Below are 13,514 nucleotides of genomic sequence, written 5' to 3'. Positions count from 1 at the left end.
AAAGGCCCACAGTGGTGGGATGTGGTTCCCAGGATTATCTTGTGATTCTGCAGTGAGGTAACACGATGCTTAGACTGTACCTTCTGTTTTACTGGTTTGAGCAGCTCAGAGTTCTCTTGCCTGTATCTGCATTTTGAGTGACCAGCTGAATGTCCCGCTCACACAATCAGCTTTATGTCCTTCATCAGCATAGACTCTAACTTGCTGTAAGTACCACGTGGGAAAGAGTTTGTCAGGCCCTGTGGAAGAATTTGATGTGTGGAGGATAGGAAGAAGGGTGGATTGTTTAGAATGAGTTAAGGTATGCTAACTGCTATGAGTTCAGGAGATGCAAGAATGTTGGTATAATATCAGGAAATACTTCATAGTCACAAGGCCTACTAGTCTGTTAAATAATCTTCCAACTCAAGAGATGAAATCCCTGTTGCTTAAGATTCTTTAAATAGAACAATGGCATGATGTTAGAGGCAATTCTTCTCCGTCAACATGCTAGACTAAAAGACATAATGCTATTCAATATCTACCCACAGCTCTGAGTGCTGAAGCAATTTATTTTGGGAGTGAACAAGAAAATGGTGATGAATATTTCAAAACTTGTTTTAGTGTCTATTGTTTAGTTAAAAATGATAGAAAGATGAAACTGCATGTTTTATTAATGTAAGCCTCCATGATCCTTTCTTCAATATATATATTTCTCACTGGTTTTGACCTTGAATTGCCTGGCCTTGCTAAATGTTGAATTTCCATTCTAATAAGCAAAAATGTCAAAGTGTCAGATTCAGGTGGGTGGAGAATTGAAGAAATTAAAGTGAGCACAGAAGCCTTGAATAGATGCCTAATTACCTCCAAAATGGGTAGAATGTTCAAAATTGTCACATGGTAGACTGGTAAACAGTTGCTCTTAAATACATAAGTATTAGTTAATATGAAGAATTTCCTGTATGAAAATACTTTTCCAATTATATTTCTATGACTGATTTTCTGTTCAGTTTTCTACATGGCAAACTCAATTTTTTTTTTCCCTTCTGATCGTGTTCTGATATTAATGCCTTGATAGAAGAATCACTTTATGCCATCATTTCACTGTGAGTAGGACTGAAATAGAACAGTATTGAGATTCTCAGCCTTGTGGGATGAAGCATCTGGAAGAGTGCAGTATGCCAGCCAGGAAGAGCAAGGCCTATAAGACATTTTAGCTACCTTGACTTAGCAGCATTTACTTTTCATACTCTAGTTGCTAATGATGGGGGTGAAAAAGATTCAGATAATTACTGGGGGTTGTGGGCACAGAGGTTTCTCTCTGTTTGCAGAGATTGAAACAACAGTGCTGAAGTACAAGTTGGCTATTCATTTCAGTGGGTTTTAGATATGGTGCTTGTGATAGTATTTTAATGTGGTATTTTTTTAATAGCTTAGATAATGTCTTTGCTGTCTCCATTGTTACCTCGTCCCCTGCCCATCAAAACGCACAGCAGAGGGGAGCCGTTCCACATTGGATCTTACCACCCCTTGTAGTGAATAAGTAGAGGCAGGAAGATCAAGCTGGTTTGGAAATGCAGAACTACTTTTATATGAAGATGCCAACCTGAAATATTTAAAGGGTTTTCAGTTTTGCTGAGCTTAAGTTTGTCAAAACTGAAGAAATCCATGAAACTCTGAATTCCGCAAAGCTTGCTTTTTATGAGAAAAGAAATGTTGAAAGTATTTTGCCGAGCTTTTGTGCCAGCTCAGCTCCAGTGCTTAATCATCATGTTTGTTATTGTTATAAAGTGCCATATAAAATCTGTGGTTTTACTGTATGAAGTCCAGTCTGGGAGATTCTGTGTCTGTGTTCTAAAATTGTCCTGGCTCATACCCGGCAGCTCCAGTTCCAGTTTTTGGCACTTATTTCTGTCTGGCTTGTAAAAAGTGGCTCAAATGATCCACCTCACTTTCCTGTCTGTAAAATGGGGTGGGAGGGTACAAATGTTTGCGCATGTACTGGGTAACGGGACAGCAAGGAGGAAACAGATAGTGACAAATCCTCTTTCCTGGCCCATTTCCACACAGGATTATTTGACTGATTATGTGCACCTAATTTAGTTACAGTGACTCTTAGTGCTTCATCTGCACAGGGTAAAAAGTAGTTCAAACCACTTGCACACCAAGCTGCCAGACACCAGTTTCACTGGAGAAGGCAGTGCATTGCCCCAGGATTAGATTATTCCCATTACAGGCACCCAAGGTGTCTCTATCCTTTAACTCTGTGGGAAAATGTTGATTCAATGATCAGTGTGCTGGATGTAGCTACTGTGGCAACCTAGTTGGTGCCTCTGTACTGGGAGGTTTCATCAGCCCTTTCTTTATTTTAAAGTTGTCCTGTGGTTGATTTTGTGCTTCTTTGGTCAATAGGAGATCACGACTACTTTATTTATTGTGATATGATTAACTTCAATAATTTTTAGAGGGATACAAAGAAAGCAGTGAAGCCTTTTCTAAAACAACCTTTTTTCTTTTTTGATCTTTATATCACATTTTTTAAAACATCTAGTCTTCAGTGATCCTGAAGGGTATCCCCTCTGGCAGGGATGTGAGAGAGACATGAGGAAGAAGAGAGCTGGTGGTGCAGTGTGAATTTTACAGGCTGGGGAAAAACCTTGGTCAGTCCAGAGCCAGTAACAGGCACAAGCACAGCATTCATCTTTCTGGGGACACTCAGCACTTGGAACAGTGGCACCTAAAGTGTCCTTTTGAAAATATGAAGACAAGGAGCAGCTGGAACATGTCTGTCACATCCAAATTAAAACCCCTCTTAAGACCAGAAAACTCACTATAAATTGTCTCTTTTTCATACTCTAATCTTCCTATTCTATCTGTTGAGGGGGGAAATACTCATTTGGAAGTGAACCCTGTGGGTATTCATTGAAATGGATTAATCTTTTAATTTAGCCCAGAGAAAAATTAAGGAATAAAGCTTTGAAGAAATGAGAGCTCATCCATTTCTCTTTTTCCTTTTTTTTTTTCCCTAATTCTTTTTTTCTCCCCTTGTGTTCTGAAGGAAACACAGTAAAAATCTTCATAGTCTCCCACTAATGAAGTACGACCTTGCAGGATTTTAGAGAAACTTTCTGCTTTACCATGTCTCTCTCATGCATTTCATTTCAGTTTATATTTCAATATTTAAAAAGGGTTAATTTTGGATGTCTAGCTATGGGGCTTATCACTGGTGTATTCCACAGACTTCATCTCCAGTTTTAGTGCTTTCTGAAATTCAAGCCTGTGGTAATCTAGATGCATTCAACTTTATAAAGATACATCTTCAAAAAGCATCACATATTGCTTCTGGTGCAATTCTGCATTTTGTATTGTCTGTGAGGTTGAAGCCAGTGAGCACAGTGAGGCATTCTGGCTTTGAAATCTTTAAGTAAATCAAACAGTTGCCCGACTGAACCAATTACTGTCAGTGACAAAAGTCATTACAGACTCTATGATAATAGGCTTTCTTCCAAAGAAAACTTTTTTCCCCCAAAAAATGAGTACTAATTTGAAGATACAAGAAGTTTGATATGGTAGTTATGAGCCAACTTTGAGTCACAGTGAACCAAAGAAAAATACCTCTGTAACAGTTTGGAGTTATGTAAATTTTGAAAGTATTTTTTAAATTATGTTTTCCCTTGTGTGATTTCTGCTTAGGGTCAGTGAGGCTGTTAGCTTGTTTTCCTAAACAAGAAGCAAATAAGCTTGAGGTTCAGTGTTTCTTTGATCCCCTTCAACAAGGGCCAAATTTAAAAAGTGGAACTGAGATGATCTCCTTGCAATCATATTATTAACAGCTGTAGTCAAAAGTAAAGTGTTGTGAATTTGTCACACACACAGTTCAATCCAACTGCCTTGCCAGCAATAAACAGGACCAAAGTTAGTACTGTAAATATGACTGGCAAATCTCATTTAGACCAAAAGGTTTCAGAAAACAAAACTGTCCTCTTTATAGAACATGAAAAATCAATTAGCAAAATTGTATGCTCTTGCAAAATGAAGTGTGGATAATGAACACAAACAAATAGGGATTTGGAAAAAGCCTGTAAACTGTCCCTTTTGGGAGGGAGAGTGACTGATTAGTTGAGGAGAACCATGGTGGATTAGTGCAGGTATGTATTAACAGTGGAGCAAAGGAAGACAAACTTCAAAGATGTTTCTAATCTTTGATCCCATTAGGAATCCTGCAGAAGACTTGTGAATTCTAATTTAGTAGCGTGAGAAGTGTTACAGCCAAAAGAGTGCAGCACTATTTTTAGAGGAAAAACATTTTCCATGTAGAGGTTGGGCTGGAATATCACTTATGACATTTTTTTCCATCACACTAAACTAGTCCAAATGGGTTAAAATTGAGGTCATTTATGTAAGTCTTCCAGGTGCTTTTAAGAATATCTGAAATAAAGGAAGGATTACCATCTTTTGCAGCTTTTTCTCATTATTGTCATGGGTCTGTTAGTTGTGATCCAAAAACTTGAAAATTACAGTTTAAACAGCTTCCTTCTGGCTTGCTGCTTGGCAATCTCTAGAGGCCTGGACAAGATTACTTGAGGCTGTAAACAGCTCAGAATGTAGTGGTTCTTTGTCTTGTGACAAGTGTGAGACCATAGGCTTTCAACTTGGGACTTCCAGAGTTAATTTTAATGCTAGAAGAAAGCTGACTAAAGTCTGAAACAAGTGAAACCACCACTGGCAGAAAAATGACAGACTGAGACCCTCCAATCAAGAACACTAAGCTGAATAAAACAGGAATAATTGCATGGTCTTTTCCTCCATGGTGGGAGTTACTGGAAACTGTGGGCTGTTGGCACACAGGACATCAGTGACACCACCATCAGCAGCAGCAGATGTTCAGTCCCTTGGAGATGAGCCCTAGAAATGGTAGTATGCTTCCCATGTGGTAGCTTTAAGGGTCTACCTGTGGAATTGGTGGGGTTGGAGGAGAAAGGTGCTGCCATTTCTATGGTTTACACACATGCCTATGACTCTCTGTTCCCTGTGGCAAGGAATCAATTAAGCTGGGCTACATGGTGTAAATCTTTAATATATGCTCTTCCCAACTTCATGATCTGCTCATCTGTGTTGACACAGTGTAAGTTGCCATTACTACTTCCATTGAAGGCTGAACGGTCAGAAATACTTATGCAGAATTATGAGCATTTAGGATGGGAGAATAAAGTGCTCTGATTCAGAGGTGGGAACTGGATCTCGTTGGAAGAGCTGTCAGTGTTCCCATATAAATCTCGACATCGATCGTGCGTCAGTGGGGTTTGTCTCAGAATGGGGCACTTCACTCCCTGTGTGCTGATTCACCAGGCAGTCATAAGGGTACTCTGTTATTCTAGTGCACACTACCTGCATTGGGCCATTAGGCATGGAGCAGTGTGTGTTTCTATGTAAAAAGGCAAAAAACTGCTAACCAGAACGCAAGGGAGATGGATGCATAACTGGACTGATGCCAGCAGCAACTTCTAGCAGCACTAATGCTGAACAGTGGTCCTTGGTGCGACAAAACCAGGCCACATCAATTAGTTTTTGCATGTCACAAACCTTTCTCCAGCTGAACGTGACACCCGTCTTTTCTATTTGTTTTCTTGTTTAAAGTAAGTCTCCCAAAGAAGATGAATTCCATTATAGTCCTTAATTAAACTACCACAAAGAAAGAAAACAGCTTCTAATTTGCAGAGAAGGGTCAGGAGATGCCCTTCTACCCCACCCCTAAAAGCAGAGAATGAAGTGAAATGAAGGTAAATGAGTTGTCTCCTACCACTGCCATGCATCTCAGAAATACTGTGCATTTCTGGTGCCCTGATGGTGAAATATTGAAGTTCAGTCAGTGATAAACTTCCTGTCTATCACATATTGCAGTTACACTGTGCTCCTGCCAGCCATTTCTGGAAAGGTATGCACAACCTCCAGAGCAACTGAGCAAAACTGAGTGAGGAATGCTGAGTTTTGAATAAAATGGCATGTCTCAATCAAAATATCTTATGGCCAAACCTTGGAAACCCTTGTGTTGTCTTCCCCTGCTGCTAAACTCTATGGAATAGTGTGGGCTGGAGTTCAGTCTGTGCCCTCAAGTGTATGGCATGATTTTTTGCACTTAAACGACAGAATTAAAAATACATAATTTTAAACCAGATTTTTTTTTCCTCTTAAAAATAAGAATATGTAATTTATTTGATGTTTTTATAAACTCTTCTGCTCAGTTCTTACTGCACATGAGACAATCTTCGAGTTAATATTACTTTTGTAATCTGAGGAAAGGGGATTTCCCAATGAATGTTATTACAATGCTTTAATTTAAACTGAAGGCCTATTTTTAGATGCTTGGATGTGTCCTGGGATAAAACATTCCTTCTCTGACATGTTCTAATGTTGACTAAATGTATTATGTACTGCATCTAGGTATCTAAGGAATTTTAATTGTCTCAGAGGTACACAATAGTGTTTTAGAATTAGGATATTTATCACTTGTCACAGCTTGTAAATTTAGATACAGAACAGGCCTGTACACTGTCAAACTGTGTGGGAAAGAGGAATAAGAGGTAGCGTCATGGTCTCTGTATGCCTTCCAAGGAATAGTTTGGAAGTATGTTCTAAAAATGTCTAAGATGTAGTTTAAAAAGGTGTCATTTAAAAAAGCTTAAACCTGAAGGAAAGATGCAAGAAAATTTAAAAGAAAAAAGCTGATGCTAAGAAACTGTCTCTTGTGCACACAAGTCCCACTTCTTTGGCAGAGCGATAGCTGCTCTAAGAAAGGTGCTGAATTATGCATGGCTTACCAACAGTCCTGCTCCGGAGCTCAGTTGTGATGGCTTCAGGGAATGTGTGCACTCCTGAACTGTCATCTCTCTACCCACTGTGTGAATCAAAAGTACCTGCAGATAAAAAACTCAGATTAATTGAGAAAAGCCTCCAAGCAGCTCACTAAGTGATAGAAGCTTCCTATCAGTGACAGCTGGAAGATAAAACTGTAGACTGTCATGGTAAACAATTTGCAGCTATGATTCTTTTGGTACTCCTCACTGTGAAGCATGCCAGCTATCATGTTTAAAAACAGCCCAACTAGTAAAACTAGTTTAAAACATGAAAGATTTGTATATTTTAGATCAGACTGACTTTTTCATGGAGCCCACAGCTTTGTAACTGTAATTTTTGATTTTGTTTTTCTTCTAATTGGTGGATGGTGAACATATCCCTAAGTGGTATCTCAGCAGCTGTCATAAGGTGGTTTCTGCCCTTTGCCAGGGTGGTGGGAAGCATCTTGGCAGGGCTGAAGCAAAACAACTTCATAAAGGTCCATTTATGACTTCTCTCTTGCCCATATAACCAGATATTTTGAATTACTATCCTGCTAAAATACCATATAATGCCGATTTATAGTTCTTTCAATGTGGCCATTCTGAAAGTGTTTGATTCCAAAATACCTGTGCACTATCTCTATTTTGCTGTTTTCTCTCATGGCTTTAGAGAAGGATCTCCCTTTCTTGTGGGTGCTGCCCATCACTTGCATGGCACCCAGTGATGATTTGGAAGACTGGTGCTAAATAAGAATTGTGGTAACATTTGCCTCTACTACAGCAGACACAAAGCTTCACCCTGCTTTTTTTGCTGTTTGTAATTGACTAATGAAATGTATATGTAATTACCTTTGATAATGCTTCCAGGAAAACACTGCATGCTTGTTTGAAGTTTACATCACTTATAGGTATTTTAGAGGGAAGTTTATTGGGGAAGGAAGCTCTGCTGGAGTTTTTAGATGTTTTTCACTGGGTGGATTGTGAAGAAGTCAGGGTTTTCCCCAGACTTGGATTTCTGAATTTTTTGCAACTTCCATCGCCGACGCAAGTTCCTCCCACTGCTTGACATAATGTCCCTCCCTGTCACTTGGAGCCAGGCTAGGTGTGCTGGCACCTCATATTGGCAGCTCGGGCTGGCCAAACCAATTGTGGTGGCTAACGTGCTCAGTCACATTAGCCCTGTGAGTGTGCACAAACTCTGCCTGTGGCTAACAAGATGTGAGTGTGAACGAGCTCTGCCGGTGGCTAACCAAATGTGAGTGTGCACAAACTCTGCCTGTGGCTAACAAGATGCTGCCACCTCTGCCTGTGAGTGTGGGGATGAGGAGCTGGCTGCTGGCACCTTCAGACATTTCGCCTTTCTCAGCCGCAGTGCTCGGAATCTGGGAATCCTGCTGCACTAGGGGTGCAGCTGAGAACCAAACACTCTCAATTTTCTTGAAACCTGTCCTTAGCTTGGCATTGGGCCTGTAATAATAATACAATTTTGCCTTGAGGGTGGGACATGAGATGTAGGAGCCTACTGCAGTAAAATAAGCTAGGTCGGTACAGCACTTAGTGTGTTTTATGTCCCCCAATATGTAGTGCATATTCCTGCATAGCAAGTGGTATGTTATTTACAGCATTTTGGTTACACTTAGAATAAATTTATTTAAATTTAACTTCTCTTCAGCATTAGCTTGCCGACCTGGAGATAAATAAGCCACCGTTGGCTTTGGACTTTTATTGCATTCTATTCTGATTAGCACTTTTTTTAACTGTGCAGTTCTGGCAACATTTTAGCAAAGATATGTGAACAAATCACCCTATCACCCTATATAAATTGCTGTTCATCTGGTAAGGGCTGGGGGACTTTAGGTTTTATATTTCCCTTCTCTTATGCAGTAGTGTCCTGGAGATGAAGCAGTTTTCTGGTAGTGATTCAAAGGAAATGGATACATGGTATAAAAATTTTCAAAGCAAGTGCTGAGAGATGGAAGGGACAGTTTAGCTGGGGGTGCCCTGGCACCCACCCTGTATCAGGAGTCCTAAACTGTCCGTGAGCCATGGGGATTTTCAGCACAGGCCTTCAAGACATGCTCTCCAAGAACTCAGAGTGATGCATGGGAATTAAACAGTACAAGTACAGGGAGTAATTAAGGGCTTAAGGATCACTTGCACTCATACTAACTTGAATAATTGTTTTCATTGGCTTCATAAGGCCTAGTCAGTGCCACATACCTTGGAAGGAGAGGTCTCCAGCAGTCTGCTGCAGCACCAGCTGGGAATTCATATCATCCAGGGAACTTGGGAACAAGGTGTTTCCACTGTGACTGCAAGTGGGAAGTCCAACAATAACAGATAAAAAGCAATGTACTTTTTCAAATATATCACTTTTGTTTAAAAAAGCCCCCACAACAGATTATTAGACACTTGAAGGATAATCTATTTACAGCTGCATGAAGAGCTCCAGTTAGCTGAAATATGGAGAGCCTCTCCATATGGCAGTGTTAGTACCACCTCCACTGATTGTGTAGAAATTGCCTGCACTTTCCTGCTAGCTGAAGGGATGCAGTGTGGTGACAGATTTTAGCATTTCTGTGTTGCATGATATAGCTAGACACAGAAACCTTTATTTTCAGTGGACAAACTTGTTCCATCAATTTTTTGGCTCTGAAGTACAATTTAAGACATTGATATTTCTAAATAAATTTCTGTCAAAAGCTGTTGGTAAATGACAATTTGTTTTCTTCCAGAAAACTGTTGGGAGGCAGGCAAGTGTTGTGATCACTGCCTTGTGGAAAGGATGAGCTCTCACATGAGCCATCTTGAAGCATAGTGGAAGGTTTATGTGGGATATTTGAAGCCCAGGTGCCTTCAGCTCTCTGAACCTGCTGTGTCCCAGGATATTTGGTCTGAGACCCAGAGATGGGCTTTCTGGGACCACAACAGGGAAAATGACCACCAGCTGTGGGAGCAATGCCCTGAATGAGAAGTTCACCAAAACCATGTCAGGAGGAGCATGATAATGCTTCAAGATCATGTCTAAAGTGCTCTGGTCAAATGTCACACTTAGCCACTTGTTCTCAGCTCCAGTGGAACAAAGCTCTCCTTCCCTGGGGAAAGTTTTAGGAACATTTATGCTCTTATATGAAGCAATGATCTCCCCTCCAGACTTCCTGAGATGAGGGAGAACTTCCATGGGCGTGTTTCAGCAGTGAAATAGATATAGACCTTCATCTCTGTAAAACTGGCTTTGGCATTTATCATATCAAAGTATTCAAATTTATGAAACAGTTTCTTGGAGCACAGTTAGTCCCATGGGTGACTTTTTTACAGAACCAGCAGCCGAGCTGCCTCCCTGTTAAAACTGCACAGGAAAAAGAGAGAACTACATCATGTGAACTGCAGGGAAATTAGAGCAGGCTGATCAAAAAATAGCAAGGATGGAAGTTAGACATTAAAGGTGCTTTCATATAGACCACAAGAAATGAGCCTAGAAATGTGGTCCTAATGTGTACTATACTCTAGTGCACAAGTAAAAGTATAGCCAGAAAGCAGCCAGAAAAGACCTTATTTGATAAGATACTTTTTTCATTAAAAATGGTAATGAATATATGTAAGGCATTTCACAAAGCTATCTCAGGGAGATCAGAGACATAGGGTCACTGAAAACAGGGCAGCCTGGTGAGAAGTCCTTGCTCTTGATGGATGATCAGTAACACTGAGCATGATTTGGGGCAGATTTTCTCTACTGTTGTTTATCATATGTGTAAAGGATGAACCTTGACTAGGAAGTTTGTTTCCTTTATATTTTTTGAAAATAATTCATGATGTCCAACCTATATTTCTCTTGCAAGAGTTTATGCCTGCTTGCCTTGTTCTGTGTGAAGAGGATGCAGAGAATTGCTTCTGCCCAATACACATGCAGAGAATTGTTTCTGCCTAATACATATTTGAAGACTCCTGTCATGTCTCATCTCATTTTCCTCTGTAGAAATGAATCAATCCATGGTCTTCAGCTCTTTCCTATGCCATGCTTTCAAAGACCTCAGATAATTTTCTGTTCCTTACCTTTGGACTTCTACTTTGCCTGACTGTGATTCCCTGACCTAGACTAGTTACAGAAAGCTAATATAAATCCCACTTTGTAAAACCTTTCATAATGGAAGTCCATCACCTATCAAGGTCAATGAAATTAAATCTTTCAGAGCTGATATAAATTTGCCTAAGGATACCAGTCAAACAACCGGCAGAGCCAGGGAGATGACCCAAGACCCCAACTCCCTAGCCAGTCCTTGTGAAGACTGGCAAACACGCTACCTGCAAGCCTTTCCTTGGAGAAATGTACCATGAGGAATCACTAAAAGATCTGGACTGCCCCCCAGACTGGTCCTTTTTCTTGCAAAATGTGAGCTGTAGCAGTGCCTCTCGTATTTACAAGCTGACTGCTCTTGGTATGGCATTCATCCAGCTGAACTCCTACGGCTCCAGTCTTTTGCAGGTTGAAGGCATGGCAATTTAAAATGTGCTTTATCCTCTTCCCTCTCACCTTCAAAACCTTCTGTAAATGGAGATGGGAATCCAAGTTTAAGTTCTCTTCAGGTAAATTTGTGTATTTTAGTGATGGATTAGAGAAGAAAAGCAGAGAATTTTAAAAAAGAAGAGCTGGTATATGCTGCTTGCTCCAACCAGAGCTCACTTCACCAACTCAATAAAGAAAAATTACAAGTATCTGTAAAATGAGGTTGTAGGAGAGGTTGCCCAGCATGAGCTGCAATTGCAGGAAATTATTTCTTCTTAATTAGTGTGCAGTAGTGAGTACATTAAGATGTTCCACCTTCTCCTTGGCAATGTGATGTTTACTGAACCACAGCACATCTTAGCTGCAGTGAATAAACACATATTTATCTATCTGGTTTAAAAATGCTAAAATATCCTAATCATTATTCAGCTGATCTATACATCTTACCTTTGCAATGGCTCGGGCATGTTTACTTTTTTTTATTGCTTGTTTGAGGGGTTTTTTTGTGGTTTGATGTTTGGGTTTAGTTTATTTTTTTTAAATAAGATACATTTATTCATTTTCTTCTCTGCTCTATGGAATAGTTTATTTGTAATTTAAGATGCAGTAACTTTGTTACTAGTGGAAATCAATGAATTTATTTGATACTAATTTGATCTCAATTTGATAATTAATTTGGGTAGGATAAGCAATTGCTTAACCTACCCAATGCCAGAGGGATCCCAGTGCAAGAAAGGGTGTACTAATACTTCATGAACATGCACCACTTGCACCAGCACACTGCTGATTAAAAAACACAGGAGACTTTTCTTCAAAGGATTCTGAATAAAGCCTTTGGTCCTGTTTCCACATGTGGATTTCTTTTATTTTTTTTCATTGTCCTAAATACATTTGTTAGACTACCTCATTTTGAACTGTAGCTGAAGCTACATTAGAGAAAGATTTTGCATGCATCACTGAAAACAATCGAGAGTTACATATATATTTTACCTGATAAATATCTCAGCATTTAAAATCCTTCTGAATCCTCAGACAGTGCTACTTAATCTCTTAAACATGCACTTATAATTACTTAAGAATCCACACACTGGAGATCTAGTGACCCAGTTGTGCTCTGCCCTGCCATCTGTGGGAGTTGATTTGGGCTTTATTAATCCAAATAATTTTTGAACCTTGTGAACATACTCAGGACTTGGAAGTGCTAATGAGCATTGCTAGCAAGCTGAGCAAATGGTGTTGTCCAGCCAGAAGCTCTGTGATGGGTGCACAGTGCTGTGCTGCACACAGTGGTGGTGAGCTCTGCCCTTAAAAGATCTTTTAAATGTAGTTTAGTTACTAGGAAATGTGAGTGCTGAAACTTGCAGCAGCATCAGATACTGTGGCAAGAAAACTGACTGAGATTGCCTGAAAGATTTTAACTCAAATAATAGCTTTTTTCAAATGTAAATCTTCTCTATAGTACAGAAGAAAAGTAAATGCTTTTCCTTCCTTTGAGGTACAGTGGTGGTCTTAATGTGACTTAAACTGCATTCCAGGGCAGTTGCTGCCTCTGAATGCTTTATTAGTATCACTAGCTACAGCCCCTTTCTATGACCCCTTATCTATGAACTGTTTCTGTTCCAGAGAGGGAGAAAAAAATTATTTTGTATGAAATAATATAATGTCCAGTATAGATCTCTCCTGAAGCAATAGAAGTGTGTTTATCAGTATGAATGCACCAGTAGAAATCATCATAAATCCCACTGTATGAAGCTGTTAAAAACTATTTGTTACTGGTAATAATATGTATATATTTATTAGCAGCTTTCAATATTTTAATGTCTAGCCTCATAACTAGCTGTGCTTAGAGAGATGCTGTCAAGTTAAATGTTCCTTCTCTATGTTTCAAATGGTACATTCGGTAGTTAAAATGAAAGAATGCAATAAGAAAAGAAGTTGAATTTACTGTTTGGTTTTGCTTACAGTAGTCCAGCCATGTGGATTGATTAGTTGCCAACTAAGCAACTTAACTTCAAACATCCTATCAGGTATTTCTGAGATGTGCCTTGCACAGCAGCAGCACTCTTCAGGTTTCTGTCCATCCTCAATTCCATTGCTGTTTGCTTTAAAAGCTCTTCTGTTTTCTACACCACTACCCCATTTACCTGCTTCATGCACACTTTGAGACCCAACAGGTTACTCACCCTGTCCCTGAG

At 39.7% G+C, this 13,514-nt stretch overlaps 1 protein-coding gene across 1 annotated transcript in view; it reads left to right on the top strand.

The window, feature by feature from the left end:
* The window catches only part of MTUS2 (microtubule associated scaffold protein 2), a 159,297-nt gene that overhangs the window by 22,057 nt on the left and 123,726 nt on the right, over positions 1-13,514 (top strand). The gene's annotated exons all lie outside the window — the stretch shown is intronic.

Source organism: Pyrgilauda ruficollis, unplaced genomic scaffold (genome assembly GCF_017590135.1).
Source record: "Pyrgilauda ruficollis isolate IOZ18807 unplaced genomic scaffold, ASM1759013v1 scaffold8, whole genome shotgun sequence".
Classification (NCBI taxonomy): Eukaryota; Metazoa; Chordata; class Aves; order Passeriformes; family Passeridae; genus Pyrgilauda; species Pyrgilauda ruficollis.
This window is presented reverse-complemented; position numbering and strand designations above follow the sequence as displayed.